Here is a 19,105-nt window from a genome sequence, read left to right on the forward strand (position 1 = left end):
AGGCTTTTAAGTTAAAAAAAAAAAAAATGCTGTTATCATATATATAAATTACTTCTCTTCCCCCCACCTCCCTTGCTTTTTAAATGTTTCCACTGGTTTTAGGTTTAGTAGCAACCCAAAGATATGGTAAAAAGAAATGACTGATTTTTCCTTTATGGTATACTTCTACACTGTAGTGAAGATTGTGTGAACACTACAGTTTTTTCTGTGGCCTTTTCACTACTGATTCCAATAGTATCATTTTCTTCAAGTTCATGATCACCCACTGACTATGACTAAGATGCCAAACTTCAGCTCTGGGTTGTTGTTGTTAAGTTCCATCAAGTCGATTCTGACCCATAGCGACCCTGTATAGGGTTTCCCAGGAGCAGCTGGTGAGCTTGAACCGCACACCTTGCAGTTCAAATGGCTTTGCAGTCTGGTCCATTAACCCACAGCACCACACCAGGACTCCCCAACCTCTGGGTAGGAAGTTTAATGTCTACTCTTCCCCAGTATACCGCCTCATCTGTGACGTCATTCCATATAACCATAATGTTCTTAAGATACCTTCAAAGCTATGCGTTCCAGGGGTACATTTTACACCTAATTAACTGTGTAATAAAAAATTGTTATTGTTGTTGTTATGTGCCACAGAGTCTGTTCCAACTCATAGCAATATTGTATAGGCTTTCTGAGAGCAGCTGGTGAGTCTGAACTGATGACCTGAGGTTACCAGTCTAGTGCTTACCCTACCACACCACATCAGGTTGATATAATATACGAGAGGTGCCAAAAGATTCCTGGAAAGAATCCACTATATTTTAATTCTCTTTTTCCACGAACTTTTTGAAGCCTCCTCATATAACATATGATACCAACTGGTATGCTCTAACTTGGAAACCAGTTCCCAATAAACGCAGTGATAAAATGAATAACACTGACACCATTTTACTCAGTGAAATGATTTCTCCCTATTTCTTCAAGGGAGCTAAAAGGAAATGATTTGCATAAGGATTTCTGCAGTATATTCATTTTATACAAAAGTGACTTTGAAGGATGGTCAGGGTATTTCATCGTAACCTTCCGTCCAACAAATGGTGGCTGAGGACCTACTGTACGCTCAGGTACCCTCATGTGCAAACTCAGTCCCTTAGAGCATAATAAGGTGGTTTATGAGTCACGTCTGGCTGCTGGACTGCTTTTCCGGAAGTCCAGGGATGTGGTTCAAACTTCAAACATCCCCAAGTCTTCCATCCAAATGAAACATTTTCAATCTGAGAAAACAGAAGGTCCAAATGGGCGAATTTCCAAGAGACTGGTGCCTCTTTAAATAGTGACTCTTAACTCATGTGGGCTTTTCTGTCTTGTTTTTCAATGATTTCTTAGAAAAGCAGAAGCGTAGCAGCACGCATTTGCCTAGCTGAAAAAGTGATAATGCAAGGGTCGCTTCGTTTTCTGTACTCAAAACAAGAATATCGCACTTAGAAATCAATCCCTAAGTGGGTTTGTTGAATTTTTTTCTATGCTGTAGTGACTTCAAATTTGAGCAAGGTTTACAAAAAACCAGAAAAGACAGAGACAAGGGGGTGGGAGGAGGGGAAGGGAGTAGGACAGAATGCAACACAGAAAGAAAGGGAGAGAGAAAGAGAGAGAGGGGAAGAAGGAAGCAAAGTAGAAAAACAAGAAAAAAGCAAAGGAAGGGGAGAAAACGAAAGGAAAGAGAAAAAAAGACAGGAAAGGATGAAGGAAGAAAAAAAAAAGGAAGGAAATGCACAGAATGGGAAAAAATAAGGAAGTCAGGAACTAGGGAAGGAAAGCAAGACAAGGAAGCTAGTGTGCAGGCAGTCCAGGCCTCTACAACTCTAGGAGCCTTGGACCATAAGCAGTCTTCCTGAACTGACAACGGCTACATCTCCTGGACTTTTCTCTGTTACAGAAATCTACCTGGAGGTCCTAATTCCCCAATGTGCCCTTCTAGCCCAGACAGTAACAGTTGACTTCCTTTCTCCTCACCTTTTGGGTTACTCACCAAATCACAATGCCTACCATTGTGGTCCATTCTAGTAAGCCAAGAACTAAAGTAACTATTAATAAGGTGAGCCACGTGGTGCCTGCTACACCAGCATGAAACGTGCATCTGAAAGGACTTGAGGCTGGCAGCACCCCCAAGAACTTCAAGTCAGTCCATCTCACTGGGAAACAGGGTTCTCTCTTACTGTACAGAAGACTAAAACCCTGGTCATGGCCATGTGAAAATATTTTATAGGTATCCTTTAACAGCCTTTAAATGTTGAAACCTAAAAACAATATTTGCTGTTTTCCCTTTGAAGCTGTAACAAAGCCTTTGTTTTAGATTTACCTTTAGTGTGCAATAAGAGTTAATAATCAAATCCATCCCAACCCCCATAAATGTTAAACAAAAAGATAAAAGAAATGCAAATAGCTATTGTCATGGAAAGTTAAAGTACCTGTCTGTATTTTTAAGTGAAAACTATTATCTCTATCAATCAAAATTTAAGAATACAATAGGGCTAATCACAGAAGGCGCTCTGATGGAGTTACTTTTCCTCATATTAAAAAAAAAAAAAGTATTTTTCCTCTTAAAAACTGAGTATAAAAGTCATATACTTACAATTAGATTGAGTATTTGTAATTTTATTATTAAAATCCTTCAGCAGCCTGTTAATAAATGCTTCTAACTATCTAGACTGATTTGTACCCAAGAAGACCCAAGTCCCTACATATTTTAATAAGGTTGATGAAATTTTATTTAAATTCTCAGTTTCCAACCTGCGGGGGAACAGCACACTCTTCTGTTGAAAAGAGTTACTCAAACAGAGGCAACAGTTAACTGGCAATGAAAACTCCTTTTTTTAGACCCTGGGCACAATTTCCAATCCTTGAAACATCTTTAAATAGGACACTTCTTCCTTGGATACCTTGCCCTTCTTAATTGTGGTAACTCTTGTTTTGAAATGATATCACTCTGCCCTCCAAAACAAAACAGATTTTTACCACCTTGCCCCAGAAGAATACAAAGGCACATTGCATCCATTTCCCTAAGTCTGTTTTAAAAAAACAAAAACAAAACTCACTTTAAAAAAAGAATGGATTAGAGCATGAATGTGGTGCTTTCTGAAGACAGTACAGTGACCAAAAAAGAAAAAAAATAGCAAGGCCCCAGATAATAAAACAGACAGCTCAAGATTTAAATTCCTAGAGCAAACAGTTAAACCAGGATGCCATTGTGCCGGCTACTCTGGATGAACATGTCCTCCAGGGAGGGGCCAAGAGGCTGTCATCTCTGCCCACCCCTCCGCCCCCCAGCAAGATCAGATTTCTTTCCATCCTGACCGCCTCTCTGCGAATCATGACCAATATCTCTAGTGTGCTATTAATATCAATGAAGAGACTATTTGATTTCCACAGAAGAAACCCATTCCTATTCCAGCACAGATCTTTGGGGAGGACCTGGCCCAGGAATAGACACACGGCAACAGAGTTTCACTGCTTTCTTACAGTTCAGTCTCTGCCTACTGTTTGAAAGCTTTAGCAAACAATGGCAGCATTATCTACACGATAGTTACAAAACAGGATTTGTCAGGACAAAGACTAATAATATAGCTGCTCTGTCTCCTTTTCTTCTGTTCCCCAGATCCCTTGGATCCTCACTCTGCCAGTCCTGAATTCAGCCACATTTCCTAAGAGCACCTGTACTGTTTATTTCACTGTAGCCAGCAACTAACAACCGGATCAGTAACATCCAAGAGAGGCCCAGAAGGGAAGCAAAGTAGCCTCTACACAGCAGTAACACAGCAAGCGTAAGTATCAGCTTTGGCTTCACACACACTTACCGGTTCATGGTGAGGAGCTGAAGCTTTGGGGCCCCAGAGGCAATTTTCACACACCAGAACAAAGTTAAAAGAGTTTGTGAGGGAGAAACTACAGGCACTAGGAAAGGAACAGGTTCTCAGGACTCCAAGCTGGTGGCAGTGTGAGGAAAGAATGAAGGTATGTAGGCTAAACACAACACAAGCCACTGCCTTACTCTAGATTAAATATGCAGGAAGAAGCCCCTTTGCATAAACACAAACACTCAGCAAATGAATAACTGGTTCAATCAGACGCCTGCTGTGTCTTCTACCTGTCCTCCAGCTGACAGGAGACACTGCCTGTTACAGGGGACACCGACTAAACAGGAGACAGTTAAATGTTATGTTGCTATAATAACAATTAAAATGAATTGCATTCATTAGTAATTAAGAACTCACACTTGGGGGGGGGGGGGAAGATAAGTGCTATTGTTTTATCTCTAGCCACTCCATAAAGAGCTTGGCATCATCAGTGGAGTTTTATCTTTGACTCTTCTTAAATCTCTAAGATTCAGTGAGAGTGTTAAACAATCACATTATTTAATCACAATATGATGTCAGAGATATAGCTCTCCTTTCTTTGCTTTGTCACGTTATAAACGCATCCTACTGAGTCTGTATCTACAGAAATAAACCAAACCCACTACCATCAAGTGGATTCCGACTCATAGTAACCCGACATAGGGTTTCTGAGGCTGTAAATCTTTACCAGGGCAGACAAGCCTCATCTTATTGCTGTGAGTGGCTGCTGGGTTTGAACCACCTACCTTATGGTTAGCAGTTCAGTGTTTATGCTACAGCATCACCAGGGCACTTTACATTTTATATGTTGTTGGTCTTATGCGCTGGTGAACTGGTTCCCACTCATAGCAACCCTGTATAGGGTTTCCGAGGAGCAGCTGATGAGTTTGAACCACCATCCTTGGGGTTCAAACCAACTTTGTGGCTCAGTGCTTTAAACTACAGTGGTACACCAGGACTCCTTATATATGTGTATAAATACTGGCAGAGTCCTAGTGTGGTGCTGTAGGGTAAGCATTGGACTGCTAACCATGAGATCAGCAGTTCAAACCCATCAGTCACTCCTTGGAAACCCTATACAGAGTCACTATGAGTCATAAATGACTTGACGGCACTTAGTAACAACACACACACATATATATACTGATGATGCTGGATAAACAATGGACTACTAACCCAATGTTGGCATTCAAACCCACCAGCCACTCCTCAGAAACCCTTTGTGGGGGGGGTCCCTATGAGTCTGAATTAACTCAACAACACTTAACATGTAGGTGTTAAGTGCAGGTTCACCATAGGGATTTCAAAAGTGGACTGGTGGGTTTGAACCATTGACCTTGCAGTTAAATGTCTAGTGCTTATCTCATAGACTGCCACACCAGGACTCCAACGTATATACTAAAAACGAAATAAAACAAACAAAATGAAAAACATTACCCTTGAGTCGATTTCAAATCATGGCGACCTTACAGCAGGAATGTGTGTAGAGTTTCCAAGGCTATAATCGTAACAGAGTAAGGGAGCTACTGGTAGGTTCAAGCCACTGAACTTTTTGGTTAGCTGCTGAGTGCTTAACCACTGTGATGCCAGGGTTCCTTCAGGTATATATGTAGCTCTATAAAATTCACACCCACCCACATCAGATACACATATGCATACACACATAAAATACAGTCACGTATATCTACTTAAATAACTCCCCCCCCCAAAAAAATACAAAAAAAAAAAAAAACCAGCTACTGAACTGGACATTTTAGTCTACTAATCATTTAAGGAAAATAATTTCCATTTTCCAAAAATATAGTCCAAATGCCTGCCTTTCAAATGTCACCAATCCATGACCACTCATTTGAAAACATTAGCCATATATTAGAAAAGATGCTTTTAACTGTGTGGTCGCAACCACTTATAATTTCAATTAAATAACATAATTATAGTCAACCATTCTCTCTATTTCGGCAGAAAATATGCCATACCTCAACCTAATTTGTCTTTAAAACCCAGGAATTTAAGCAAGAGGAAAGCCTGTGGGCCCCGGGAATTCCCTAGAGTTTTTTCTCAGTTTGTGGAATCTACTCACAGTTACCTCCTCTACTGTAGGGTCCAGCCACACGTTAGTCTTTGTAACGTAATTATTTTTTAAATAACTTTTGCAGCAGAATTAAATGATTTCACTTGAAACATAAATAAGATGATGTTTGTCTACTCCTTTCAAATGCCAATCAGTACTTAGACTTCAGGTCAGACCCAGCACTGCTAGTCTATAGTATCTGTCTATGTTATTATTTGGAGTAAAAAGGGTAGATCACATAGATCTTTCAGAACCCCAGCCAAGGGAAAGAGGAGGCTTTCTAATGTAAAAGCAAGTTTTGTTTCATTAACACAACACTGTTTTCTGGCCATATAATTCTGCTGCAGAAGTAAAAGAAAATTAGTGAAGAGTTTTTTGGATTTTCACAAACAAAGACAAAACCATCTCAAGTTATTTATCGTGGCATATCCTGAGAAAAGAGAAAGATAGAAAAAAGATTACCAAACACCTCCAAAATAAAAACAGAGTAGAAAAACAAAACAAAACCATGGATACTCTGAGAGGGGTTCCCACAAGAAAGTAAGCATCCTATTACTCTCAGTATTTTGTCTTGAAATGACCTTTTAAATAAGGTGTTAGATAATCCACTTCCATAGAAGATAGTGATCTAACCTTGATGCAAATAAACCATAGTGCAAAATTTAATCAGTCTATCACTGTGAAAAAGCCTTTGTCCATCCCAATGGAGTTTCTAATGTCTGTTTTGGCAGTGCGGGCGGGTAGTTATACTCCCCAGCTCATCTATATCTCATACTGGTTGAGCAAAGCTAATGGAAGTACTGTTAGAGGAATCCAATATTAATGCCCTGGATCGTGCAAACCTGGATGCAACTGAATATATTATACAATTATAGGTAGTATCTCATTCCATAGGCATTAGATACTGTACTCGAAATGAATATTTTAATGAGGACAGTGAAATTAAGATGATATTCCAGGTAAGGGATCCATGCTTTGCGGCCCCACTAAGCTTCCGTCTGAGAAGTTAAGTGCTGGATACTGGAACACGCACCACAGTCATGGGGACTGTGACAAAAAATCGTATGCACGCTTTAGATGCTGAGTGACACATCCTGATGTACAGAGCTGAAGATGTCATCCTCACACAAACACCACGCGAGGTAAACTCAAGAGAAAATGGAGGGGGTGGGGAATGAAGTTGGTGGGAGGAGTCGTTGCAGTGAGACCTCCAGAAAATAAACAGGGTGTACAGTTTCAAAGGCTGCAGACACAGACATTTCATTGTTCAAGCCAATTATCAGTGAGAAATAATAACAACAGATGGATTCAGAGTCACTGACTTTTCATATGCACTTCATCTCGGCGGAACAGATGATGAAACGCGAGAGCTATCTCAAAAAGGCAAAACATCTTTCAGTAAAAGAACTCCACAGTCCAGATGGGGACCTTCTAAGTCTGCTGATTATCTTCTTATAATGTTGTAAGATAGACTTACTAAAACTGATCAGATATGATGCGTACAATGGCTTCATTATTGGAAGGGGTCGCCTCCGACTTGTGACTAAACCAGGCAGAGATTTCAATAAGGCTAGACTGTAAGTTTCCTGTTTTCTCATCAAGAACTGCAGGTTCCAACTAAAACTGGAAATCTGTGCACAAAAGGAGAATACACAAAAGGAGAACCAAGGGTCCTGCCTTTATGTTTTCCATCAGTTTGGGCAAGTTGAAATGGAAAGATGAGCTGGGACTGTAAAAAGCACCTTAAATTATTCTGAGGCATGCCATCCAAAAAACAAACAAACAAGGGTGCTCGGAAATAATTCCTTATCAAATAACAAAAATACATTCAGTGATCAACTCTTATTCCTCCGTAGGTTCTATGTATGCATTTAAGACCCCTTAAAGGAGCCATGGAGTCCTGGTGTGGCGCTGTGAGTCCTGGTGTGGTGCTGTGGGTTAATGCGCCAGACTGCAAAGCATTTAAACTGCAAAGTCGGTGGTTCAAGCTCACCAGCTGCTCCTCGGAAACTCTACACAGGGTCGCTATGGGTCGGAATTGACTCAATAGCACTTTAACAACAACAACAAAAGAGGCCTGGTAGCATAGTAGATTACGAGTTGGGCTACTAACTGCAAGGTTAGCAGTTTGAATCTACCAGTCACCCAGATGAGACTTTCTGTCCCTCTAGATTTATAGCCTCAGAAACTCCATACAGACTCACTGTGAGCCAGAACCGATTTGATAGCACACAACCACCAGTACACCAAAGATGATTTGCCACTGGCAATCCGGATATATAGTTTGATGATTTTAGGAGGAAATCTGTGTGTAAGTATATTTTGATGGTGGTGTTAATAGGAACTTCTAATGTGAAGGTAATAGGTTGTCAAAACCCACCAAACCTATCCTAATCACTGGCATTCACCTTAAATGCTACCACCAACTCAATCCTGCTGATGCAACAGAATAAGGTAAGTACAACAGTGAAGCTGCTGAAAGTAAGGGAAAATGTTTAATCTCTAATCAGATAAACCTCATCAATACCGTAATAACAATGTATCACGTTCTATCTCTCTATCTACCTATCTGCCCATCTACCCATCATCAATTTCAAACAATTTTTTTCTCTGAATTGACATAAAATATGTTGAAATCACTATTGCTAAGAATTAAGAAAAGCAGGTCTTCCTGCTGTTTACTAACTATACTTAACATTTAAAAAATATTTTTATGAACACACTGTTGACTTCACAAGTTTATAACATAAAGAGAAAAAAAAAAACAGAGCACGGCTTTTCTTTCAAAGGACCGCAACAACAGTAAATTCTTAGCAGAACACACAAGCATTGAAGAAGAAAATATCGCCGAGGGCAAAATTCTGCAACTGCTTTAAGAAGCAAACAAGAACACAAAAGATGTGTAATACAACCATCTGGCTCTCCTCATACTATATCAATGCCTCAACTTTCTCCCCCACCCCGTTAGTCAGCCTACACCAATGCCATACAACCAAATGTCTTCACTTATGTTTCCTGCAAAGAAAATTTACACAATGCAGTGAGAATACCAAAGTTGATTTTTATACATCAACTAGTATTTTTTAAAATTTCCCCCACATCAATGGTTATTTTGGGGGTTTTTATTGTCATTGTAATTTATTCAGAGTGGGACTTATTTGAAAAAAACCACTAAGAACCTCATTGTGGTAAAGGTTTTCTCACATGGACATATCTGTTCACTCTCAAGAGAAGTCTCCTTCAAAACCTTAACCTTTACTGTTGTTTTAAGTTTGTTACAGTCAAGAGTTTAGATGTGGGTACCTGAAAAAGAATCCTAAAATGAATCCAGTTAAAAACTTTACCCTTTTTTTGGGGGGTGGGGTGGGTGGGTGGCACTAAATTATGGATTGTTTGCCTCATTTAATATTTGAAGTAACTGTACTAACTTTGTGTGTGTGTGTTTAAATGTACTCATTTAATCTTCACTCTTGAAGGTCAGCAAGCTAACTGGAATTTTTACTTATTCAACTCAATCTACTAACATTTACTGAACAAATACAGAGACGATCAAAATCATTTATTTCCTGTATGACAGCAGAGCCTACCTGGTAAGTTAAACCAACAACTACAGTTTATAAAAACTAAATCTTCCATATACAGGTGGTTGTTGTTACATTGAGTGCCGTCAAATGGGTTCTGACCCGGAGTGATCCTGTACAGGGTTTTCTGAGGCTGCAAATCTTTACAGGAGCCGAAAGCCTCATCTTTCTCCCACGGAGCAGCTGGTAGTTTCGAACTGCTGACCTTAAGTTTCACAAACCGATTAGTAACCACTACACTACCAGATGGCATCATTGATGGCATCAAGTGTGGCGGCAGTAGTAAGGTTGGCCCATGATCAGACATTGTTTTGTTCTGCTGTGCATGGGGTCGCTATGAGTCGGATTCCGACTCGATGGCACCTGACAACAACAACAACAACACTACCAGAGCTCCTTACACAGGTAGGCTGACACAATTCATTCATTTATATACTTTTCTTGGCAGGCAAATAAAACAGATCCTTGAAACCTACAATACATCTTTAAGTATCCATCAAGACTTTTCATGAAATCCCCCCAAAAAATAAATATGGAAGTCCTAATCCTTGTGTTTGGAGTCCTGGTGTGGCACTGTGGGTTAATGCACCAGACTGCAAAGTCGTATGAACGGCAAGATCTGCAGTTCAAGCTCACCAGCTATTCCTTGGAAACCCTACCCAAGGTCGCTATGGGTCAGAGTCCACTCAACAGTACTTCACAACAACAATAATCCTTGTGCTTGCAAATATGACACATATGGGAAATAGGGATTTTTTGTTCCGTTAATGTGGTCCATTAATCAGCCAGCATAGAGAGGGTCCTAAACCTAATCACTTCTGAATGGCGTTTATAAAAAGGATTAAAAAGGCACAGACAGACATACAGAAGGAAGATAAACCAGAAGCAAAGAAACACTATGGAATGCTGATGAGACCAGCAACCTAGACTAGAGATACAGCCCCAACCCCACCTGGAACACTCAGCTCCCAAACTTGTGAGACAACAGATTTCTGTTTTGTTAAATCAGCACTCGGTAGCTAAAACACTAGGGATAAGAGCAGCAAAAGGCATGTCAGAAGGGCTTGTCACAAGGGGGTAATGATTATTTTTTTACTTAAACAAAAGTTAAAAAATAAAAAATAAAACAAGATCCTGACAGGCAAACTCTACTTCTTTCTTTGCCTTAGGGACATGATGAAGGTGATCACCCTGTGTCAAGCAAATGCTCTTGAAGGGGATCACAATTTGAACAATCTCATGAGCCCTGTCTGGTTAGCTTCGGTTTTTTGTTTTGTTTTGTTTTTAAGTCCCTGACACTGGTTTTCCATCCCCTTTGTATCCCTCTCCACATTCTGGGCTAGGGAAGCTTTTCCTAGTTTCCCAAGGGGCTGACTTTGAATTCCCTTTTGGACCTTTCTGCCCAAGACCACAGCTCCCAGTCTGGATAGCAGGACACACACAGCGAATCTAACCACCGGATGAGGGAATCCACTAATTGTTTAAGCCTGTGCTAGTATTTGGCCCCCAGTTGGCAGGCCTACCACATGGCTGCCTACCAGACCTAGGTTAGCACAGCTGGAGCCAGATGACAAGGTCTCAAAGAGATTCTCCCAGTGGTCACATCTGGCTTCTGGCAGCTGAGCAGATTCAGTTTGACTTTTCTGGAAAAGTGCAGGCAACAGATAAGATAGATCTTGTTAATGCCAATTGTGTGCCTTTCAGTTTAGGACAAAATATCCAAATATCAACTCCATGTAGGCAGGGATTTTATGTGTTTCGTTTGCTATATGCCAGTACTGAACATTGCCTACACATGATAATGCTCGTCCTCAACAGATAATGAATGAATAACAATGTATCTTATTCCATTACCATTATTTCTACTCAATGCATATAAATGTTTATATTCAAAGGTACCCAGAGAAGTAACTGAGTGGCTCTCCTTGTTAATTTCATTGTGGGAACATTGATCAAGTAAGGAAGACCTTTATGAATGAAGCAACTCATAGTAGGGAAAGGCAGCAACAATCCTTCCCTGAAAATAAGGACCTTCTGATATATTCAACAAGGAGCTCTTTGGTAGCATAGTGGTTATGAATCGGGCTGCAAACTGTAAGGTCAGCAGTTCGAAACTACCAGCTGCTCCGCGGAAGAAAGATGAGGCTTTCTGAACCCATGAAGATTTACAGCCTCGTAAACCCTGTACAGGATCGCTATGGGTCGGAATTGACTCAACGGCACTTAACAACAAAACCTTAGAGGAGTCTTGGCATGGCGCTGTGGGATAATGTACCGGACTGCAAGGTTTGTTTGAACCTCAAGGTTGGTGGTTCAAATTTACCAGCCGCTCCTCGGAAACCCTATACAGGATCACTATGAGTCAGAAGTAACTTGATGGCACCTAAAAACAATAACAATCCGCAAAAAGCTAGAAGATGTGTGTACTTCTGGTGTGGTGCTGTAGGATCAGCACTGGACTCTGAACCACAAAGTTGGTAGTTCAAAGCTACCAGCTGCTCCTTGAAAACCCTATATAGGGTGGCTATGACTTGGAACCAACTCATCTTTGTGAGTATTGGTTAACAACAACAATAGCACGCACACAGGGCTTGCAAGTGACCCCAAAGTAGAAATCTACCTTTTGGCCAACAAAGCAATGCCAAATGATGAGGAAAGTTTTCCCGACCCCTTTTCCTCTTGTTTCCCTTCCCATGCTTCTCTTCCTAAATTCCTGACATTTGCAGATTCCAGCCCATTTCTACTCCCAAAGTTCATTACTTCTCTAGCTCCTACAAAAAGAAAAACAGTCAGAAACTCCACTGTAATTTAGACCCAAACTGTGCCTCAACCTCGTGGCTACTGAGCTGGAAAAGGTTTTGTTCCTTATAGAATGCTTTTTTACTAACAATGTTAGGAGACTTGAACCATGTCCCCCAACAACCTGGTTAAGGAGGGGCCCATGCCAGAATCTGGCCTGGCTGTTTACAATATGCTGCTTACTCAATACGACAAGTTAACCCTTCTAAAACAAGAGTGGTTGCAACAGGCTGGTGACTTTGACAAACTCAGCATACGGTCTTCAATGAAGCAAAGCTACACAAAAGGTGTGCAAGATGAAGCTATTGCCCCCTTTCTATCATGTAAAGCAGTAGGGACGGAGGTGGGGAGTAATTCTTTTAAGCTAAATGTACATTTCCGACAAGACCCTGTGTGTCCTATAAAGAATGTGGACTTGCAGTTCTCCTTGGAAAGAGCAGCTTATCTGGTAAGAGGAAGGCCAGGAAGACCCAGACAAAAGTCCCTTTCCCTGTTCTGTTCTGGTATTTGAAATTACTTCATAAATGAGAAAATGCCTTTCTACAATTCCACAATCAGTAAAGAAGCTTAAACTAATCAAGAGAGAAGCAGTGTAGTAGCATGCAAATGACTGATACCCATTCCTTAGCTGGAAACAGGCTATATGGTACAAACCACAGAAAGAAATCAGAAAAGTTGTGGGAAACTAGGGAAAGAAAAAATGAAACAGGCAATGCTGAGGGTTAACAGGACAAACATTATTTGTTAGTGCTACCATAGACTTGTTGTCGTTGTTGTCATGTGCCGGGCTGTCGAGTCGATTCCGACCCATAGCGACCCTGTATAGGGTTTCCAAGGAGCAGCTAGTGAGCTTGAACCACCGACCTTGCCGTTCAAATGGCTTTGCAGCCTGGTGCAATATCCCATAGTGCCACACCAGAACCGTAGACTAGCTCACTTAAAATTATGTATTATATAATATAGTACAGTATACAAAACTCTGGTAGCATAGTGGTTACGAATAGGGCTGCGAACCTTAAGGTCAGCGGTTCGAAACTACCAGCCGCTCCACGGGAGGAGAAAGATGAGGCTTTCTACTCCTGTAAAGATACACCCTCGGAAACCCTGTACAGGGTCGCTATGGGTCGGACCCGACTCGATGGCACTTAACAACAACAACAACATACAAAACTCACTACTATTGAGGCCGTTTTGACTGTAAATCTTAATGGGAGCACACAGCCTATCTTTTTCCTGCAGAGCGGCTGGTGGATTTGAACCACCAACCTTGTGTTTAGCAGCTCAATGCCTAACACATTGTAGAGTTTATTCTAGTACACTTCAAAATTTTGTGAGCACAGATTCAAATCTCAGCTCTGCTAGCTAGCGCTGTGAACTCGGACAAGTTGGATTAAGGAGAACTCTGTCCTCAGTGTGCTCAACCATAAAATGGGCTTATTCACGGTGAAGCGTGTCATTTTAAGAAATAAGTGCCTTACCAAGTGGCCGGCACCTAGAGACTGCTAAAGAAATGAGAGGAATTGTTATTATAATTCAGAGTAATATAATTTAACTAAATCTAAAACTTGCTACGCATCATTTCAGCTACCTCTACACGTTGTTAGTAGTAGCTCCTCGTTTACCATGCTACAGGCTTGAAAAAAAAAAAGGAAAAGCATGCAGGCCAGACCTGCAACTTCCTAGGACTGTGGTGCTAACATAAAAATCAAAATCAAAGTACTTATTTTTTTCCCCTTGAAATATGCTGGAAAAGTATACATTAAAACTGGGAACTCATCTACCATCAAGGAGCACAAGTAATTAGCTACTGAAGAGCTTCTCAATCCAAGCTCTCTCCAACCCAAGCCTGGCATTAGTTCTTTGTCTTGTCAATGACCAACAAGGGCTTTGGGGAAATCTTCAAAGAAAGAAAAAGAAGAATCTGGTCTGAAACCCAAAGGCATTGAAACACATTTTCTTGTACTTTTCAAGTCTGTGCATATAGATTCTGTTACTGATTTAGGATCTTAAACAGTTTGTTTATTTTCTAAATGCCTTTCAGCTCACCTTTAATAACATGTTTCTTTGACTTGGCTGAACTGTGCCTCAGAAGAATTACAGGCGGGAATATGGCTGGGTGAAAAGCTCAGTGAAATAATCCACACCTGGTTCATTTAAAAAAAAAAAAAAAAACGCTCATATTTTCCATATAGAAACAAGCCTCTTTATAGGAACCAGGTTTGTACTTAATTGCTAAGGCATTTCTCATGCCATACAATCTTTCATGAGCTTCTTCAGTAGGGTGGGGAGAAGCCCAGTGGACCCCCCCCACACACACACACCATCCCAGCATGCAACTCTGTCAGTGGCAGTATCAATAGCAGTAATAATAAATATTATTAATACAGAGGAGCTCTGGGAGCGTAGTGGTTACGAATCGGGCTGTGTGCCGCAAGGTCAGCAGTTTGAAACTACCAGCTGCTCCGTGGGAGAAAGATGAGGCTTTCTGCTCCCGTTAAGATTTACAGCCTCGGAAACCCTGTACAGGGTCGCTGTAAATCGGAACTGATTCCACGGCACATAACAACAACAAAGATTTACAGCCTCGGAAACTCTGTACAGGGTCCCTATGAATCGGAACTGACTCCACGGCACATAACAACAACAAGATGAAAGGTTAGGGAAAAGAGAAAAGGTTCCTATGTTTGTCTCTTAGAACCCTATGTGCCTTCCCTGGCCCTATGACTCAAAAGTTACTCAAACATCTTGCTGGTTGACATGTGGCCAGGCTGTCACCTGATCAGGTGTGGGACACCACATGGTATGAATAAATACTTATCCACAACCATATATTAAATGGGAATTCACAGGGGCGGGATCCAGAGACAAAGACGTTTCTATATAGAAATATTAACTAAGAATTTAAGTAAATGGCCCCACTGGAAAAAGAAAAAAAGTCCTAAAGTAGCAATATAAACTATATTTAATAGCAACAAAAAATATTTTCCTTTTGGGAAAGCATTTGAGCTTCTAAAAGTTACTGCCTTTCACATGAGCTTGTACAGTATGCCTAAATTCTCTTATTTCCTAAAGCACAGATGCGAGGCTCCCCAATTCAACTCTGTAAAAGTTAATTTTTACATCTTTCCATAACTATAATACTCAAATAAGGAACTATTTTGGTACCTTTCCCCCTACCCCAACAATTGTTATTTTTTAAAGTGCTTGAGTATAACACGTCCCAAAGAACATATGCTCCCAAGAAAGGAAAAAAAAAGAAAGAAAGAAAAAAAGGCTCTAGAACTAATACACAATGAAAAATAAATGTAAAGCAGCCTTCTGGTCTGACATAAGAATATAAAAATGATATGAACAAGAACAGCTTAGTTTACACACTTTTCAGTCATAGCTGCTGCTCGGAAACCACAATACCTTTAAAGTGACATTTGAAGGAAACAGATACAGGATAGCTGTAGCCTTAGCTAGATGTAGCTAGCACTGAGGTAAAAGGGCTTTTTTTCTTATTCACATATCCACAGAGCCACACACACTGGCATTACAACGAAGACAACTAGAAATCTTAGAAGGATTTATTTGAAAATACAGCAATGAAGGACAGAGTGAATTACAAATAATTCTACCCAACAAGCTGCTTACTTCCCCCCCTCCCCCGCCTTTCTTGAAATTCACCAGACTCACAGATCAACCCAGAGTTTTGGGGACAAAAGGAGCAAGTTCCTCCTTCTGGGTTATTATTTCATCGGATATTGAAGGCTTTTTTTGGGGTGGAGAAGAGACCTCTATATATAGAAACACTCAGGAGAGGGTACAATCTCAGCAAGAAATGGAGGCACTTCCCTAGACAAATAAAAACAACACGCAATTAAATCAGACTATTTAATTAATCAATTACTTGGGACGACCTTGCAGGCCAAGTCCTATTTAATTACACAATTAAAAAAAAATATTTGCCCGTTGCAATCACTAAAATTGGTTTGGGGGTTTCATCATCCACATTTAACACTTGAGTTAGAGAACAAATTTATTTAATAAATGCAGGCTAAGTGCTGTAAGGCCACAGTGCTCCAAATGCAAAATCACTTAGCACATCTTCAGAGAAAGCAAATAAACTTTCCCACTGTTTAGACGTCTGCTGCTGGTGAAAGTCAGGAGACTGGCTGGTTTTTCGTGTTTTCTCTGTCATGTGTGCTTGTAAATCTGACCACTTTGAGGGCTGATTAGAATAGAGCTAATGGAGAAAATGGTTCCAGTGAAAGATAAATTAAAGATAAACTACGATGGAAGATGTCAAAGACCTAGTAGTAAAAATCTCCTCAAAGTCAAAGAAAGAGAAGTCAGTATTATCTCCTCATTTTTCACTTTTTGCAATATAAAATTAGACTGTAAATTAACATGGCCACTGAGCCTAAAGTTGCATTCCATCAGGAAAGTACACAAATTTAGGGGTGAGGATGACATTTTTAAGAAGGGTGGAATTAAATGGTATTCAAAAACAGGCCAGAAACATCAGAAAGTGAGTGCATTTCCATAGTTGTACTGTTGTTTTTAAGTGCCACCAAGTCAGTTCCCACTCATAGAAACCCTATAAAAGGCTTCTGAGGATCGTTTTGCCAGTTTGAACCACCAACCTTGCGGTACTAACCAACCTTGCAATCCAGCGCTTTATCCCACAGCGCCACACCAAGACTGTATGATTGTACTTGGAGAAGTTAACACTGCCATTCAGTTAATTTTCTAGAAAACCACTTGACCGCTTTAGTTTATAACTTGTTCCTGCCTTTGCTTTTGATGAAAATCTTTATCAAATACATACACTTCCAATTATCTACTGCATGCTTTATACCACAATGACTTCACCGCTTTTTTCACTTGTGTTAGACTGATTCTCTATCTACCAAAAGTCCCTAGACCACCATGACAAAGATGTTAGGTTTATTTTGTGGGTCTTCACTTCAATGATTTCTGTCAGGTACAATCCAGTTTGGTGCATTTCTACGTGACTGTTTTTAGAAGTTTTTATTCTTACCTCCAAAGATAACTCATTGCTAGCTAGAAAGGCAAACCAAAGTTCTGAAATACATATGTTGTTGTCATGGGCCGTAGAGTCGGTTCCGACCCATAGCGACCCTGTACAGGGTTTCCGAGGCTGCAAATCATTACAGAAGCAGAAAGCCTCATCTTTCTCCTGCGGAATGGCTGGTAGTTTCGAACTCCTGACCTTGCAGTTCACAGCCCGATTCGTAACCACTACGCTACCAGAGCTCCTTGAAATACATATATGTATACACATATGTGGTGGTGGTTATGTGCCGTGGAGTCGGTTCCAACTCATAGCAACCCTGTACATCTTTTTTTCCCCGAGGCTGTACATCTTTACGGAAGCAGAAAGCCTCATCTCTCTCCCGCAGAACAACTGTCCTAGAGGGTCACAGCCTGATTCGTAACCACTGTGCTACTAGATATATATCTGTTAAGTGCCAGTTGCAACTCATAGCGACCCTGCACAGGGTTACTGAGGAGCAATCTGTGTGTCTGAACCACGGACTCTGTGGCTCAAACTGATCTTGTGGTCCATCACATAAACAAAGTAGGCAGTTCAAACTCACCAGCCGTTCCTCAGAAACCCTATACAAGGTCCCTGTGGGTCAGATCTGACTCGACGGCACTTAACATGAACATATACATATATGTAACAGATAATCTGTTAAGACCCTGTAAACGGTTCAGTTAGGAGAAAAAACAAATTCTTTCCTTAATCCCATGTGCCCTGCAGCTACTACCCCATTTCTTTCTTCTCTCTTTAAGAAACTTCTAGAAAGAGCAGTCTCCACTTAAAGTTTCAAACGATTGCCCTGCACACTTCTGTCAGTCCTCTAAAACCTCTGTTGTTGAGGAAGGACCACAGAGTAGATTCCATCTCATGGTTTCCAAGGAGTGGTAATGGGTATGAATCCCTAGTTCAGTGCTTATGTATCAGCATCACACCAGGTCTGTTTTCAGTCCTCTGTGACTTGGACCATTGGTTCCATTTGGCAGGGATGACCTTCCCTTCTCCTCATAGTTAATCTTCTCCAATGTTCTTCCTGTGACTTTGAGCCTCCATTAAGCCTACTTCGATCTTCAGCATCTTCTTCTCCTCCAACCTTTTGTCTCCTTCCGTGATCCTTCACTCGACATGCATTACTACTACCTATCCAGTTAATTAAGCCCCACTTTGGAGGAACTTTGGACTGCTCCTCCATCAATTTAACAATCATATCCCTTCTACAAACCTTTCTTCATCCCTCTGGAGACTCACTAGCCCTCACAAATGCACAATGCTTGGAACCCTGCATTGCGTCTTCTCATGGCTCTTTCTAGAACCCACCTATAAGGAAGATAAACTAATCTTGTACAATGCAAATTTACATTTTTTCAACTGCCACACAACTTCTCTTCACCACATCTTAATATTATTGGCATTGGGATGCATCTCAAAACTGCTGAATGTCACATGCTTCCCAGATATGTACTCTGCCTCTTGCTTAAAAATGTCTTTGTTGTTATGTGCCTTGGAGTTGGTTCTGGCTCATAGCAACTCTATATAGGGTTTCCGAGGAGTGGCTGGTGAGGTTTGAACTACTGACTTTGAGGTTCAAACCAACCGTGCAGTCTAGTACATTATGCTGCAGCACACCACAACAGAACTGCCTTCGGTTCCTAAGATCCAGATGATCAAGCTGAAATGGCCAAAGGTGATAAGAAGGCCATTCCTGATGATGGCCTTCTTTTTTTTTTAA

The 19,105-nt window shown here is 40.8% G+C and overlaps 1 protein-coding gene across 2 annotated transcripts in view; it reads right to left on the minus strand.

The window, feature by feature from the left end:
* FOXP1 (forkhead box P1) overlaps positions 1-19,105 on the minus strand; it is a 519,679-nt gene that overhangs the window by 437,518 nt on the left and 63,056 nt on the right. The window contains exon 1 of one of the 2 annotated variants that reach the window (XM_006874625.1): positions 2,615-2,692. The exons of the other annotated variant lie outside the window; for it this stretch is intronic. The gene's annotated coding sequence lies outside the window, so the exon portion shown is untranslated. Of the gene's footprint in view, positions 1-2,614; positions 2,693-19,105 lie in introns of those variants that run through there. 2 annotated transcript variants of the gene reach the window in all.

Source organism: Chrysochloris asiatica, unplaced genomic scaffold, assembly GCF_000296735.1.
Source record: "Chrysochloris asiatica unplaced genomic scaffold, ChrAsi1.0 scaffold00290, whole genome shotgun sequence".
In the NCBI taxonomy this organism is placed as follows: Eukaryota; Metazoa; Chordata; class Mammalia; order Afrosoricida; family Chrysochloridae; genus Chrysochloris; species Chrysochloris asiatica.